General features: G+C 48.0%; 1 protein-coding gene across 2 annotated transcripts in view; it reads left to right on the plus strand.

Moving 5' to 3' along the window:
• SKAP1 (src kinase associated phosphoprotein 1) overlaps positions 1–15428 on the plus strand; it is a 113049-nt gene that overhangs the window by 42867 nt on the left and 54754 nt on the right. Inside the window, exon 1 of one of the 2 annotated variants that reach the window (XM_085532280.1) lies at positions 1254–1430. The exons of the other annotated variant lie outside the window; for it this stretch is intronic. The gene's annotated coding sequence lies outside the window, so the exon portion shown is untranslated. Of the gene's footprint in view, positions 1–1253; positions 1431–15428 lie in introns of those variants that run through there. 2 annotated transcript variants of the gene reach the window in all.

Consider the following 15428-nt stretch of genomic DNA (forward strand, 5'->3'; position numbering starts at 1 on the left):
GAGCTGCAGCTCAACCATCCAAAGGTGGGGTGGGCTCAGCGAGGTTGGTTGTAGGAGATGGTAGAATCATAGAATCATTAAGGCTGGAGAAGACCTCTGAGACCCCCAAGTCCAACCCCAGCCCACCCCCACTGTGCCCACTGGCCATGTCCCTCAGTGTTCCTTGAACACCCCCCAAGGGATGGTGACTCTCCCACCTCCCTGTGCAGCCTGTGCCAGTGCCTCCATAACAAGAAGGGTTTCCTAATATCTAACCTGAACCTCCCCTGGTGCAACTTGAGGCCATCATATCTCATCCAAAGATGGATGCTTCCATGGCACCAGAGATCTTCTCAGGATGCTCCAACCCAAACCTGGCACTCAGCTCTCAAAGCCCACATGTTTCTGAAGGAGCCACAAAGAACCCAAAGTTTTCCCTCGGGTTGTGGGTGGGTTTCCAGCCTGCTATGGGGGCTGAAGGTGATTGCTTCAAGGCATTTGGATGCAATGGGAGTTGGGAAGACAACCCTTGACGAGAGGGAACAGGAGCCCTTCCCAGAAGAGTGGGGCTCGCTCAGCTTCCCGTAAGGACTGACAACAGTTTCAGATGGAGTGCGCCATATATTTAGATTGTAAACAGAAAGGAAATACACAATTATTTGTTTATTTATTTATTTAATGGCTGCGTCTACTGATGGGTGGGTAAAGTGACACGACCGCTTTATCCGATGCAGTTAAATTTATGCTCATACAGATGAGATTTTTCAGGTATCCGTTTCCGTATCCGATCCGTTTCAAGTTGTATTTATCACCGGAGTGCTTTAATTTGAAAGAATGGCCTGATTTTTACTGTATTATTTGCATGTTGACAGTTGGCCAAGGGCTCAGCACCGCGTGCCACAGATGGCACGTCGAGTGGCGTGGTTGGATTATGGGAGCCCTCCAGAATAAAAACTGCAGCTGGACTTTATAAGCCACCTGGATGAGTGATGTGAGAAAAGAGGAACGGCTGGTTCACTTTTTGAGTGCACTGAAGAGAATTTGTGAACCCGACTGCTGTTTGCTTAGCGGGATTTAACATTATATGTGTGTCTGTGCTCGGTAGCACCTCTGCAGCCATCCGTTTCCAAGCAGTGTCTAGTTCTGCAGACCTGGCTCCAGCAGCAATCCCAAGCATTCAGAAAACCGTGGGAGTATTTTTGTAATGCTCCTTTCCTCTCTTGGATTCAAGTTTCCTGTCCTTTCCCACAAACAAGAGGACGAGGAATTTGGGAGGAGTGTGAACTGAAAGTTGAGATTCTCCTGCGATTGTGTTACTCCAGTTGTTGGGATTCCTGGAATATTCCAAATGCAACATCTTCAAAACATTAGCAAGAGCTACTTGCCCTGTCCCTAAAGGTCATGTGTCCGGCAGCAGCGGAAATGTTTGCCCTGGGAAACGTCTGGCAAAGGTAGATATTTCCCAAGGCTTTTCCTTGAAAACATCTAGCAAGGTCTGAAGTGTTGAGGAATGGGTTTCCATAGAGAGAACTGTGTGTTGGGGCTTTGTTTGCTGTGTGGGTTTTTTTTTTCCATAGCAATGATGGGGATTGGAACTTTAGGGTTCCTTCCAACCTTAAGCCATTCTATTACTCAATCAAGGCACTGTGGGATGGGTAGAACATACTGGGCAGCACACTGTGCAGCTCCAGGACTCAACAGCATCCTCCCCATACTGCTGTGGCTCTGGATGCCTTCAGGAAGGAGCCCACCCTGCATGTGCTTGTCATGCTGTGCCCTGTGCCCCCCACCCTCCCAGCTTCATATTGCCCCAGCCCCTCTGCACTGCATGTAGCCACTCCGGTGCTGGCATTTGAAATTGCTCCTTGGGAAAGGGGATGGTGGTGATGGTTAGAGAAAGGGAGGGAGGGGGGGGGGAAAAATGTTGAGGCCGGTGGCTGTAATCATCCTAGTTGCTGTCTATTTCCTCAGACTAATAGCAGAGCGATCAGAGTCGGGGAGTTCAAACAGAGGTTATCTTTCCCAGGTACCATCTCGCCCAACGAGAATTTGATTTTTTTCTATAGGACTTTACTCCATTAGATTAATGAAATTTCAATGAGAGCCTGGCGCCCCCTGAAGCTTTGTTAACAAAACAAATGGTGATTCTGTAGGTGTGACAGCTTGCTAGGAGAGTTACGAGAAGGTGAATACATCCTCGCAATCCACTCAGCCTGCAACACATTGATCTCTATTTAAAGCACCAATCGGATTTTTGTTAATTATAAATGATTGATCTGCAGCTCTCCCCACTCCCATTGCCACGACCACCCGCCCTCCTCGTCTCGTATGTGCTCAGCCCCCCCCCCCTCCCCGAGCCCTTAACACACACACACACTTGTAACTTCTTTGCATGCTGCATGTGGAGCTTTTTTTTTGTTTCAGAGACGGCCATAGAAGGCAAATTGCAGCAGCGCCCAATGGCAGCGCTCTGTCTTTACTGTTGCTGTCAGCAGTTTCATTGCAAACCCCATGTTTTTCATGGTTTATCAGCTGAACGGTAAAACTAACTCCACGCTGGGTATATTTTACAGGTTTAAAGGCAAAAATAAAAGAAGAGAGCTTTGAGACAAACTAAGGCGCAGTAATTAAAGCAGGGAAAACGCATTCGGCTTCAGTTGGGTTCTGATTTTATATCTGCAGGAGCTGGGAAATGGAACTGCCGTTCTTAAATCACTGCTTTAAAGGTGGGGTTTTATCGGGGTCACTGTGTGCGATCCTATGGATGGTGAGAGGATGACTGTAGACACAGGTTGGGGGGGTTTCAGCTGCTTCTGCAGCCAAAAGTATCCACGGGTTCTGATTTATTCTGGTTGAGTTACTCTGCATTGGAGCAAAGCTCAGGAGAGCAGCCCACAGCCCTGACTGTTCTTTGGGTAGAGCTGAGTGGGTGCTATACAGTGGCACCAAACCATTCTGGAGCCCCAAAGCTGTGTCCATCCATCCCTGTTTTGGTGATGTGGTTTTGCTTCAAGATGTGGTTCATTTCACCATCCCCTTGGGTTGGTTTTGCTGGGCTTTCTGAAGCTTGGGAAGTGGGGAGGAGGATGGTCAAGGCTCCTTTGGGGATCACTGTGCCCAAAAAGCAGGGTGCCATGGCACAGCTAACCCAAAACCTCATGATATGGGGGCCTGACCCAACCCACCCCCTCAGCAATGGGTTCCACATGCAAAAGCTGGGCAAAAGAGAAAAAAAAGCAAGCAACATGAAATTAATGCAGCAACATTTACCATAATAGTGATATGGATGGCGGAAGGTGTTATTAAAGATGTCCCCCGTGAGATACTTAGTGGGGGAGAATCTAAATTAAATGTGCTGGGTTGATTACTTAACGCTCAGATAACAGCTCGATGGGAAGGGGATGGGTTTGGGTCGGTCCACGCAGCCCCAGTGCTGTGCTGGGGGGGCAATGGGGTCCCTGGGGTGAGCCCCACTTTGCTCCTTCCCATCGCTGCTCTGCGTGTTTTGACTTTAGGGAGGGCCAGGTGAAAGCGTTTGAGGTCTATTGGTGTAATTAGGAGCTCAATTCTGCCCATGCCGACGATGATAAAATGGTGTTTAATCGGCTGAGCCCCTTCCAAAGGCAGCAGAAATTGGGAGGGGAGGGAGGAAATAAGGTAAAAATGTGGCTTTGCTGCCCCAGGTGTTTTGGTGCTGATGTGAGGAAGCTGTTGATCGCTCTGAATGAGGGGGGTACCTTTGATTTCCAGCACGGAAAGCAGTTGATGTCGGGAGGTATTTAATCCTTTTCCCGTTGTCTTTTTGAATCGCCTAACGAATGATTTTCATTAGCGGGGCTGTAATTTATGCGGTCCCAGCGGGCTCTACCAAGGTTAAATAATTTAAAGGAATAAAACCCTTATCTGATGTAATACAGCTAATGAAGTATATTAGACCCTCCGCGGCAGCGCGGCGAAGCGGCATCCGCGGCGCGAGGGCACAAATCACAGCGTAAATATCCAAATGCAGCAAGATGCCTTGGTTTTTTTTTGGTTTTTTTTTGTTGTGTTTTATATAAGATGTGCCATAAAACGAGATGAACGCCGGGATGCAGCCCCCCGTTCTCCCAAATTACAAAGGGATATCATGGGATTGCAAGCGACGCTGCCATAAATAAAAAATCAATTCTTAATGATGAGGCAGGCTTGTTTTTAGCGCATTACCCGGGTTAAATGGGAGCACGCAGAAACAGCTCGTCCTATAAGACCGGCGGAATCATTGTGTATTAATATGATTTAGAGAGCTGCATACCTCGATGGAATAATTGTTATTATATCTATACAGCCAGATGGCACTCGGAGTAAACAGCCACGGAGCCACCTCCGGCACCGTCGCTCTTAGCAGCACTCAGGTGTTGGCTCTGCAGCCCTCACATCCCCCCCTTTATTTTGGGGGGGTAAAAACATCAAGAGTCACCTAAATAGGGGCATTTTCCTTTTTCTGTGTTGTTTTTTAATATATTTTTTCATATCTCTCTGCTGCAAAGGGTCCATAGCAAAACTTCCAGGCAGGATTCAGTGCTGCCTGGTTTTGTTGCACACATCTACAGTGACAGATATTTCAAAAGCCATTTTGGCTTCATTTCTTCTTTTTTCCCCCCCCCCTTCCTTCCATTCCAAAATAAATTAATAAATAAATGCACACATACCAAGAAACGAACATTAATGAAACTTAATAAGCCAAAAATGAAATGGGGACTTCAAATCAGGAGGTTCTGTTAACATTAGCATTGAATAGGATTGAAGTGGTCAAGTTGGACTTTGCATTGCAGGGCTTCTATATTCTATATCCTATATCCTATACCCTATATCCTATATTCCATATTGTATATATTCTGTATTCTGTATTCTATATTCTATATATTCCATATTCTATATTCTATATATTCCATGTTCTATATATTCTATATTCTATATATTCTATATTCTATGTTACATATTCTATACTCTACATATATTCTATATTCTGTTATATATTCTATACATTCTACATTCTATATCCTCCATATTCTATATCCTATATATTCTATTTTGTATATTCAATATAGTCTATATCCTACATTCTACATTCCATATATTCTATATAGAGTATATATTCTATATATTCTACATTCCACATTCCATATATTCTATATTCTCTATATTCTACATTCTGTATTCCATATATTGTTTTCCACATTCTATACTCTGCATTTTACATTCAGTATTCAGCACTCCATGTTCTGTATCCTACATTCTTTCCGCCTTCTGCATCCTACAATACATTTCAGCATTGCTCATTATCTTTTCTTCCCTGGCATTTTAAGACGGGCAGCACTTCCCAAGGATTGCAAAGCAGTTCCTTTTTATTTCCCTTCATCCTTTATTTTCTCCTTCTCCTGGCTGTTATCTGTGCCCCCCAGAAGGTTTTGTTCGGGTCTCTGACATCGGACTGCTCACAGCTCTGCACCTCCTGGTGCAGCGTTGCAGCGCTGAGCTGCTCTGCTGTGCCCCATCTCTCCTGCATCCATAACCCCACACTGCTCTATCCATCCATCCCAACCATCCTTGGGACACTTGTGGCAGGGATGGGGCTGCCACATGGGACAGACAGCATACGGAGGCGGTGTGTTTTATTCCCATATCCCAGCTTACAGGGACGGAGCCGCTTTCCCAACAGCTTCTCCATGGGTCAACAGGGAACGAGAGCGGGGTTGGATCCCAATGGCAACTCCACACCCGCACCCTTTGTTTGGGCCATGGCAGTGAGGTCACTTCTCGCCCTCGTTCCTCAGCCCTGCAGCGTTTGAGAGGAGGGAGAGAATCACAGGAAGAAAATCGGAGCTGGAGACGAATGTTTTGTGCCGATATCGCAGCGCTGGGAGCGCGCCCGCGTGCCGCTGACCCTGGTCAGTGCGAGGGCCATTGTTTGCTGATGGAAGGGACTGTCAGCAGTGACATATGGCCCAGCAGGGCTGGCTTTCCTGTTGGAGGGAAACAGGAAAAAAAACAGCCCAGCAGAATAGCAAAACCCCTTTTGGAATATTGTTTACATCTCTGCTTACTTGCGGATCATTCCTCCCCCCCCCCGAACCCCCCTACCCCCACACCGTGTGCATGAGAAGCTTTTATTGAATCCCATCCTTCAGCTAAAGGGAGAAGAAAAATCCCACTGCTGAGGATGGGATGTGGTCGGGCTTCTTCCTTTATCCTTATGTAACGCTTCTTAGGGATCTCTTAAAGCTGTTTGCGTGTGCTCTGCAACGAGCTCTTACTTAAAACTAATTCCTTCCCTCCTCCCAGTGTTTCTCTTCATTAGACCAACAGATCGTCAGCTGTTGCAAATTGTCATAACTTCATTATGGGGTTTGGGCAATTTACACCAGCTGAAATGGGCTTGGGAGCTGTTGTGCCCAGAGGGAGCAGGCACAGTTCTATGCATGGCATTACCAATGCTTGGGATGCCTGTTACCTCATCCACCTCTTGTATAACTGAATTTGGGCAGGAGGACGAGGCTTTGGGTCTTCGTTTTGGATTTCTAAGTGTTTCCCCTTTTGTTTTGTTATCTCTAGGGGATATTTCATCTCTCCTTGCCTTTAAAGGAGGGTTTGCAGCAGCGCCATTCTTAGCTGCAGGGTTGGGGTTCTCACTTCCACCTGTGCTTCCTTTTGGGGTGGGGGGAAACTGAGGCAGAGTGCTGGGACCCACCTGAAAGCACAAAGCATAGGAATGAGGTGGGCTTCAGTGGGGCAGCTGAGAGGGGCTGGGTGCTGCGAAACAAGCAGGAGGGTCTTGGCTTTAGGGAATGAGACCTCGGATCTCCATGGTCATCTCTCTGGGAGATTTCCACTGCAGGATTGAGTTCCTCCTAAAGTTTACAGCAGAAAACGGTTTGTATCAGTGCAGTGTTTTCATTCTCAGGCACTTTCCCACTTTCCCCTACTTAAATAGCTCTGCTGAGCCACTGCGGCCAACCAACGCCGGCTCTGAGCTCCGTGCCCTCAATTGCAGCACAACATTTAAGCATATGCTTAAAACAGCTTTCACTTAACAAATTATGTCAGCGGGGCTTAACCGTGTGTGTAAGCACTTTCTGAACAGGGGTTTTCTATTTCAAGGCTTGCAGTCACCCCCTCCACAAAGGTCCTTTGCTGCTGTAGGGATGGGGACTGTGGGCTGTGTAACCCTGAGCAGCACAGAGCTGTGCCATCCCAAAGCAGATCTGAACTGGGTTCCCTTTAGGAGTGTGTACTAATTGCTGTCATCCCAGTCCAATAAATCACAGCAGGAGATGCTGCTTGCAAAAAATCCCTTTCTGGACCAAAGATGGGTTTGATGCACGAGACCCCACTCCATGCAGAGCACCTTTGGGCCCCGAGGAAGAGAAAAACACTCAAATAAGAAGCAAACTTCACTTCTAAAGCTTGCAGAGGAGATGCAGAGCCTTCACCCAGGCAGCCTTTTTGCTTCTGTTTTGTATAAAGAAACCAGCATCCCACGATGCTGGAATAGTTTGCTGTGGTTTTCAGACCCTCCGAAGCATCTGTGCTATTCCACCTCTCTGTAGCCTCTCTCCCCCCCCCCACTCCTCTCTCTGATTACACCTCTCCTTGTGCTCAAAGGGAAGGAAACTACTGTTAATTTCATCGAAATTAACTTACATTGTTGTTTTGCCGCTCGGCAATCATTTCTACACGGTGCCCCAGGGGCGTCTCCATTCCCCCCCATTCAAAGATGTCACTTTGAGCACCGCTGTTCACTTCGACTCCTCGTTTCTGTTGCCTGGAGCTGTGCTGCTCTCAGGATACGGCACCGTATAAATCGAGGCATCTCTGGGCATTGTATACCCATCTATAATTTATCTCCTTTTTTTTTTTGCCTTTCTTTTTTTTTAAATATTTCATGTATACTTTTAAAAGCTCCGCTGTTTTTATTCCTTCCTCACCTCCAATTATTCTCGGAGATGCCCCAGGGCCTTGCTGTGCTCAGCTGCATTGAGTGGGGCTGCAGCAACAACGCTGCTGGGTGCAGAAATGCTGCTCAACCCTTCAGAGCTCCGGGGGTCTCTGCAGGGTCCTGGCAGCACCTCAATGCACCAAGGAGGTTTAGAAGCAGACAAAACCCCGAGGATGCTCTGAGTTCTGCATAGCACCAATGATCTCCACCCACCCCCCTCCTCATCCTCCCACCTGCAAAATGAGGTTCATTATCTCTTGCTTTAAAATACAATCTCCTCCCAACGCCGACAGCGTCTTGCATAAAGCACACTGCGGGATGGGGACCTGCTCTGCAGGGACCTCCACTTCAGTGCGGGTATTATTTATAGATGGGAGTTTGTAGAAGGCATTTGAAGGGCTCTGGAGATGAAGCATCCTTTTGTGCAGTGCCCGATATTGCATTTGTTGTCACTCTTTTAGTTCTTACGAAGCACGGGTTGTGTGAGTACAGACTGCAGGTGTTCCTTGGCTCCAAAAGGGGCTCAGTGCTAAAGGGAATAAATCCTCCAGGTCTGTTGTAGCCAGGAGTGGATGCCTGCATTGCACAGCCCTCAGTGTCAGACTGCAGCGTGCCCAGGTCTGGCTGGAATCTGCAGCACCAACAGATAACAGTTTGGCTTCGATTGCTTTTTGGTATTCGAGTTGTGCTTTATCATCCCTTTATATCCTTTTTGGGGGGGGAAGAAGGAAGAAAAAGAGGATTGAGATGGATCTTCTGCATTGTTTTTGAACAAGCACTCATTGCCTTCCCCTCATCAGTAAAATGAGGGCAGGATCATTACTGCATTTCTGCTGTGGATCCCAGGGATCTGTAGGTGAACAGTGAGGGCTGCTGCTGGTTCAGCTCTATAAAAGGCCATGGAGCTCACTCTGTATAAACACAGGGCAAATATTTAGTTAAAGTGGGGATGCTTGTAAAGAAGCAACTGGATGGTTTGAAGTTCCTCTTGCCTCCTGCAGTGTGTGTGTGGGTATCTGGGTATATCTGCTTCTTGCAGGGCTGCAGTGCCCAGCCAGGCATAGGAATAGTTGGCTGGGATGCCACGTAGATGTGTCTGCTCCAGGTATGTTTATTAAGCAGACGTGCTCTCCTTCTGCAAAGGCTGCTGTGATAATTTTCTTACAGTCCAAGAAAGTTCCAGGCTGCAGTTTTGCATTTAGACCGTGGTGCATCAATGCTGGGTTTGGGTCCCAGTTAACAACTCCTTGTACATCCCATCCTTGAGGATGGGCACGATGGCACGTGTGTTAAACTCCATCTCTCAATGTCCTGTGTGGGGCTGACACCCCAAAAGTCAGGGCTATTTCCTCCCCCATTTTTGCCTATATACCTTACAAGCCTTTCTCTTTGTACCAGTGATGCGTGCAAGGTTTGGGGGTCTCAGTGTCAGAGTGGGGGGCTCAGCCTCACTCCCCCCACCCCAGGCCCTGCAGTCTGCACTCCCACCCTTCAGCTCTGAGCTGCTCATATGGGGCCGTGCCAAATTCCAGCTCCTGATGGATTGCTTTCCTCCCAGCAACACAAAACACACGCTCGGGCAGAGCATGGGTGAGTGGTTTAGTGGAAACTTTCTCGGAGCTGGAGTAAATCTAAAAAGCAACCTGTAATAAATGGTGTAATGTTTAAAGATGCCCCGCTGGCACTGTTAAATATTAAACCAGCTTCTTTCTTTGTTCCTGCAGCTCATACCAACTGCAAGGGCTGAGAGCCACAGGTGTGCTGTGCTTGGGGCAGGTGGAACCTGGGGCAGCACAGGGTGACATTCCTGTCCCCATTGTGCCCACAGCTGGGGGGGGACACCAGGGCTTTGGGGTCACTGCCCTGCAGGTGTTTGTACCTGGAGAGATCAAACCTAGGCAATGGCAGCTGCACCCCTTTCCCTGCTTCAAAATGCCAGCGAGCTGCCATTGGAATATTTGTTTTTCTCTGGGTCTGGAAGCTGATTTCAGCCAAATGGAACAGAAGTTGTTCTGAAGGGGTTCTAAAGGATGGGGTTAGAGCTGCATGGGGATGGGGGTTGGGGATGGTGATGGGGTTGGGGCTGGGGTTTGGGTTTGGGTTGGGGATGGGGTTGAGGGGTCACTGTGCAACAAACACCATAAAAACCCTCCTTCCATCACCATAATAACGCTCCTTTCTGGCCAAAACGTTCAGGTTTTGTTTCCAAGTGGAAAACTAGTAAGTGTTGGTTGGGAGTCAGAAGGACGGGTAGCAAATATCTCTGGCTGTAGCCCTCAAATTGACTTACACATTACATTCCTTTTCTCCTAAACTCCAGAGCTTTGCTTTATGAAAATCAAGCTTTACAAACACAAAAAGCCCCCCTCCCCCTTTACAATAAGACTCAATGCTGCTTTTTTTCCTTTAAATAAAACGGAGTTTTCAGGCAAACAGCTCCTAGCACGGATTAATCTCTGTATTAAAAGCAGGAGAGGCAAATGGCCAGATGTTTCATTTCCAACCAGGTCACAGTGCAAGAGCAGGAAACTTCTTCATGTGAAATTTCACGCCCTTTGCCAGCACGGCCCCAATGCCGGCGTGCGACAGCTGCATCGATCCAATTCGGGGCTGTTACTGTCTGCTGGATCAATGATCAGCAAAGTAAAAAGTCACTTACTGCCCATGACATGGGCTGCGTCGTTAGGACCTACGGTGTCAAGGAGCCTGGTTTTATTAACTCTGTAATTACCTGTTAAGCCAAATCGGCTGATTTTATTGCACATTTTCTCCTACCTGGGCGGGGACCTTTGGCTCTCTATTAATGCTCTGAGCATCCCCTCATTTTTCTCTCCTCCCTCTGGGGTCTCGTGTGTTACTCATCATGGCTGGGAGCATGGGAGATGAGCATTCCCTCCTTGCACACACTGGGATGTCTCCTATTGAGCCCATGGGGCAGCCCAGCTGGTGGAGCCCCTCTATTGGACCTGAGTATAAGGACAATCATGGAGCAAAGCTGGGTGGTGGGAGAGAAGGGTTGTTTGTAGCCATGGTGTCATCTCCATGCTCCTCACCTACTTAGATAGTAGGACAGGAACACCTCATGTAGAAATATCAGCATGTTTATGTGTCCCCTTGCCCTCCAAACCCCACAATGATTATTTACTTACTCAGTCTTTCTCATTCCTTTTGCTCTGGAGGAGTCCCTCAGCTCGGGGGAAGGAGGCCAAGGGCAAATCTCACCCAAATTCTGGGGGTCATGGGGGTGACAGCAATGGGGTGACAGCACCAGGCACTGACTGGGGGCCAGAAGGAAGAGACACCAATGGCTGCAGTGCTCAAAGCAGTAACATTGAGCCATGGCTGAGAATGCTGATGTTGGTTTGCTCCTTGATCCCTCTTGACCATCCCAATGGAGCCCAGTCTTGGGGTCAGGGGGAGGCACAGCGTGGGGTGTCTATTGGCATAGCCTTAGAAACCAGGATTTGCTCGGAGCACAGGTTGTGGAGTGAAAGGGAGCGTTTAAGGAATCCATCCAGGGGAATTCAGTAGCTTATTATCAAGTACAGCATCTAGAAAATCAGATATTTTTATCGCTAATCTGTGCTTTGGGCATTTGAGAGGACAGAGGAGCTGCAGGCCTGCTGTCATTTATGGATGAGCTAATTCTTGCTGTGCTGAAATTAGATGTTAAAGTAGTCCCGGCTTATACCCAGCGTGCATGCAGAATTCCTGTTACGGAGCCAGCTGTGCAGATAGAAAATCTGGGAGCCCAGAATTCAATTTCTTGTTCAGACCCAAGAGATTGAAGCAAGATCCTGTAAACAGCCCTCACTGCACAGGGCAGCCTGCATGTAAATACTGAGCGTTTGATCTTGCCCTGGGTGCCCTTGCCTGGCTAAAAGAGAAAGGGAAAGAAAAAAAGAGGTCTGGCAATGCTGATAAAACCTTATTAGGGAGCCTGTGGCTGGGTGCAGCCCTAAGCCAGGAGCTGCAGAGCCTGGGGTTGGTGTGAGACAGGGACGGGGCTGTTGTAGAGATGGTGGATGTGTCGTTATCTGCTCACTTTGCTGACATATAGAAATGAGCAGGTGAGAAGTCAGATGGCAAAGTTTCCCCTTGGATTGCTGGGGTAGAAAAGCACGCATCACATTCTGCTGCATCGCCAGGTCCATCAGGCTGAGCTTGGAGCTCCCAGAGCTGTAGGGTGGCCCATAAGAGTGTCCCCACTCCTACATAGGGACAGAGGGACCCACTCTGTGCTGGGGAGCATGGGAGGAGCCAGAGCAGGGCAGACCCGCTGCGGGGAGACCCCTCACTGCCCACCCTCGAGTGTTTACTCTGTGCATGTTTTAGTGCTGCTGGGGTCACTGCCACTGACCCAGGGACCAGTCTGTCTCACACTGATGTCAAGAGACTGACATCCATAAAAAATTAGCAGACTCCCGTTTACCTACAGGCTATTCCTTGTCTCAGGAACCACATGGGAAGAAGGCAAAAACAACAGGAGGCCAAAATGCCACAGTGACGTCCTGCACCAAAAAGAACTGTGAGATCTCTCTAGGAAAGATGCAAACTATCAAAGATCACTTTAAAAGCTCCCCTTCCTCCCCCACTTTAACTGCAGGATGGGGTTTATTTCTTAAACCAAGCAAGTCTATGCTTTGCTGCAAAGCAATGTGGAAACCAGGGAGTGACATAAGAAAGACCTCAACAAGGGCATTACCAGAACCTGGAGCCATGCTGGACTCACAGGACCCAGTCCTAATGCTGTCCCCCCCTCCTCTCCCAGGGCACCCCTATAGTGCTAAGCTCCTTTATCCCATTCCCATCCCTTCCCTCTGTTTCTCTCTTCCCTCTGCTTTAATAGGGGTGGGGGGGAGGCGACGGCTTTGCAGAGTGCTCTCAATGGTCTGTAACGTGCAAGCAAATCTCAGCCATAATGTAAAGCGTAATAAGCAGTTTGCAGGCTATGAATCTGCAATTAAAACAGTTATAGTTAATTTAAATAGTAGAAAATGAGGTTGATTTAATGCTTATTGATTTGGTAATGGGCACCGGCTGCATGTGACCAACTGACTCTGGGTCACAGCAGTGCTCATAAAACCACATCGTTCTGTATGGTTTATTTCTTCCCCCCTACATCTGCACCTTCTCACCCCATATACCCCCTCATCCAAAGCAAACAAATCCCATTGCTGGGCAGTGGGATCATTTGAACCCTATGGTCATTTATAACCACTGGTGGTGGGTCCCAGCCCCATAGTTTGGATCCATGGGGGGCAGAGCTTGTTCCCCTGTATGGAAATGGTGGTCAGAGCGTCTGGCCAGCAGCAGCGCTCAAACCAACCACGTTCAACATGAGAGCGGTGTGTTTCTAATTAAAATTGATTTTAGACCAGGTCCCTAACGAGTCTTTCTAATGGCTGCCTTTTTTCTTCTTGCTTCTTCTTCCCTCCTGATTGCAAGAGATAAAGCAACTGGATGGGAGCAACACGTTGTTAGCAAAGGGCAGAGGGTGAGAAGAGCAGCTCCAGGTTTACAGCATGGGGTAGAGATGCTTTGATTTTGGAAGCCAACCAATACTCCTGTAGTTGGTGATGCCCATAGAAGAGGTGTTGGTTGGGCTGTGTGAGCGGATGTATCAGAGCTCCAGATCTGATGTCGAGTTGTTGTTTTTCTCTATATTAATTAATTTTTGGCAGAGCTTTTATCGGGACTCTTTTAATTATCAGCTCTTGGCACAACGTTAATCCTCTGAATGCAATGGAGTTAATTCACAGGTTATTATGTGTTCTAGCCTGAAGCTCGGGTTTAATTTGTTAATGATAGCTTGGATTTCCCTAAGGTGCCCATGGGCTGTGGATCCTCATTCCCAGGCAGCTTGGGTTCCTTCATCCTGGCCCTATTAACACCAATAAGAGCTTTCCTGCACCCTGAGGTCCCGTGCCCTCAGCTGTTCCCAAGATGGAGCATTTTCCCTTCCACATCTGCACGTGTTTGACTCGTGGTTGTGCTCCACAGCCCTGCAGACACCAATTCATTGTCAAGAAGGTTCCCCAAAGGAATCGAAGCAACTGGAGCTTCCACCAAAGCAGAAATGCTGGGTTATTTTCTTACCCGCTGCCAAGTAAATTCAGGGGATCATTTAGTTTAAGTCGTTGGAGCTGTTGTGGATTTGTGTAGGCTGAAGTCAGTCAATCTCTAAACTTGCTTTCGTGCCGCCTTCATTTTGCCTACATTTATTCCCATGCCTGGGCAGAAAGGGTTAATGTTTTGAGCTCGTACAGAGGGAAAAGGGGGGAAATATGCCACAGAGCAAGCTTGGATAAAGAAGAGAAGATGCAGATGGGCCGGGTCTTGCAGGAGGCATCCTGGAGCCAGGCCAGATGCATTTTCCGCATGCCGTAGGACTTTGTCTATGGGCAGATGGGACTCTGGGATCACCCAAGAAACCAGCAGTGGGAAGGTTACCTTGGAGGAGCATTGGACACAATACATGCTCATTTACAGCCACTGTTGCTTCTCACCTTTCCATTCCTCGAGGTTGAGTGTTTGCATTGCAGATACATCCCATGCTCTGGGCTCAGAGCTGCAGCACTGATGGGGGCTGTGACCCCACACTGCTGCTTGCTAAGGGGCTGCAGGGCTGGAAGTGGCTGCACCCATTGCCAACTTATGGGAAGCCCAACAGATGTTTCCTTGCTCAGCTCAATGCAGCTCATCGACCATCCCAAGAGGGGAATTAAAACGTGCTGGGGCTCAGTGATGGAGCTGCTGAAAAAAAGAGGGATGAAAAGCTTTGTTTTAACACCCCACCACCACCATCACCACCCTGTTGTGGGTTTGGCATCTGTATTTATTTATTTGTGTTATTTTTAGCTGGAACGAATCCTCTGTTTGGGGCAGGAATTCCCTCTCCCACCCCAATCTGTCCCTTCAACCTCAAAGCAGACTTTGTTGGGTTGCAATGATTTTGCCAGCAGAACGTTTTAAGCCATTGGTTCAGGTAGAGGGGATGTCTGTAAGAATAGTGCATTTGTAGCCATTGGTGGGGTTTGCTCTCTTCCATCTGGTTGTCCCGGATCACTTCATAGATGGTTTTTGTGATAAACTCAGCGGGAGAGGGATTAATTATTATCCACATTCTTCGGTTGGCCAAACTGGGTGCTCAGTCTTATAGCAAAACCTATGCATGGGTGCAAGAGAAACAGAGATATCAATGGAATTTGGCTTCTGGGGAGGCAGATAGCCTGTGGGCAAAGCCAGACCTTCAGCTGCACTGCACCTCCTGGCCTGGGGCTCATTAAAGTCAGTAGAAAAGCCATCGCCATCAGATCAGGCCTTGAGTATGAGGTTAAAAAACATCGAGGCTCTCGTTTCCCTAACCTTTGCGCTGCTTAATTTTGCTCTGGATTAATAGGTTGTTCTGGTCTATTAGCAGCAGGGCTCGTTCGCTCTTGCCTCATTTTGCTTGCAATAATAAGACCAAAAA

Source organism: Coturnix japonica, unplaced genomic scaffold (genome assembly GCF_054131305.1).
Source record: "Coturnix japonica strain WE unplaced genomic scaffold, WE-NBRP24 Scf049, whole genome shotgun sequence".
NCBI lineage: Eukaryota > Metazoa > Chordata > Aves > Galliformes > Phasianidae > Coturnix > Coturnix japonica.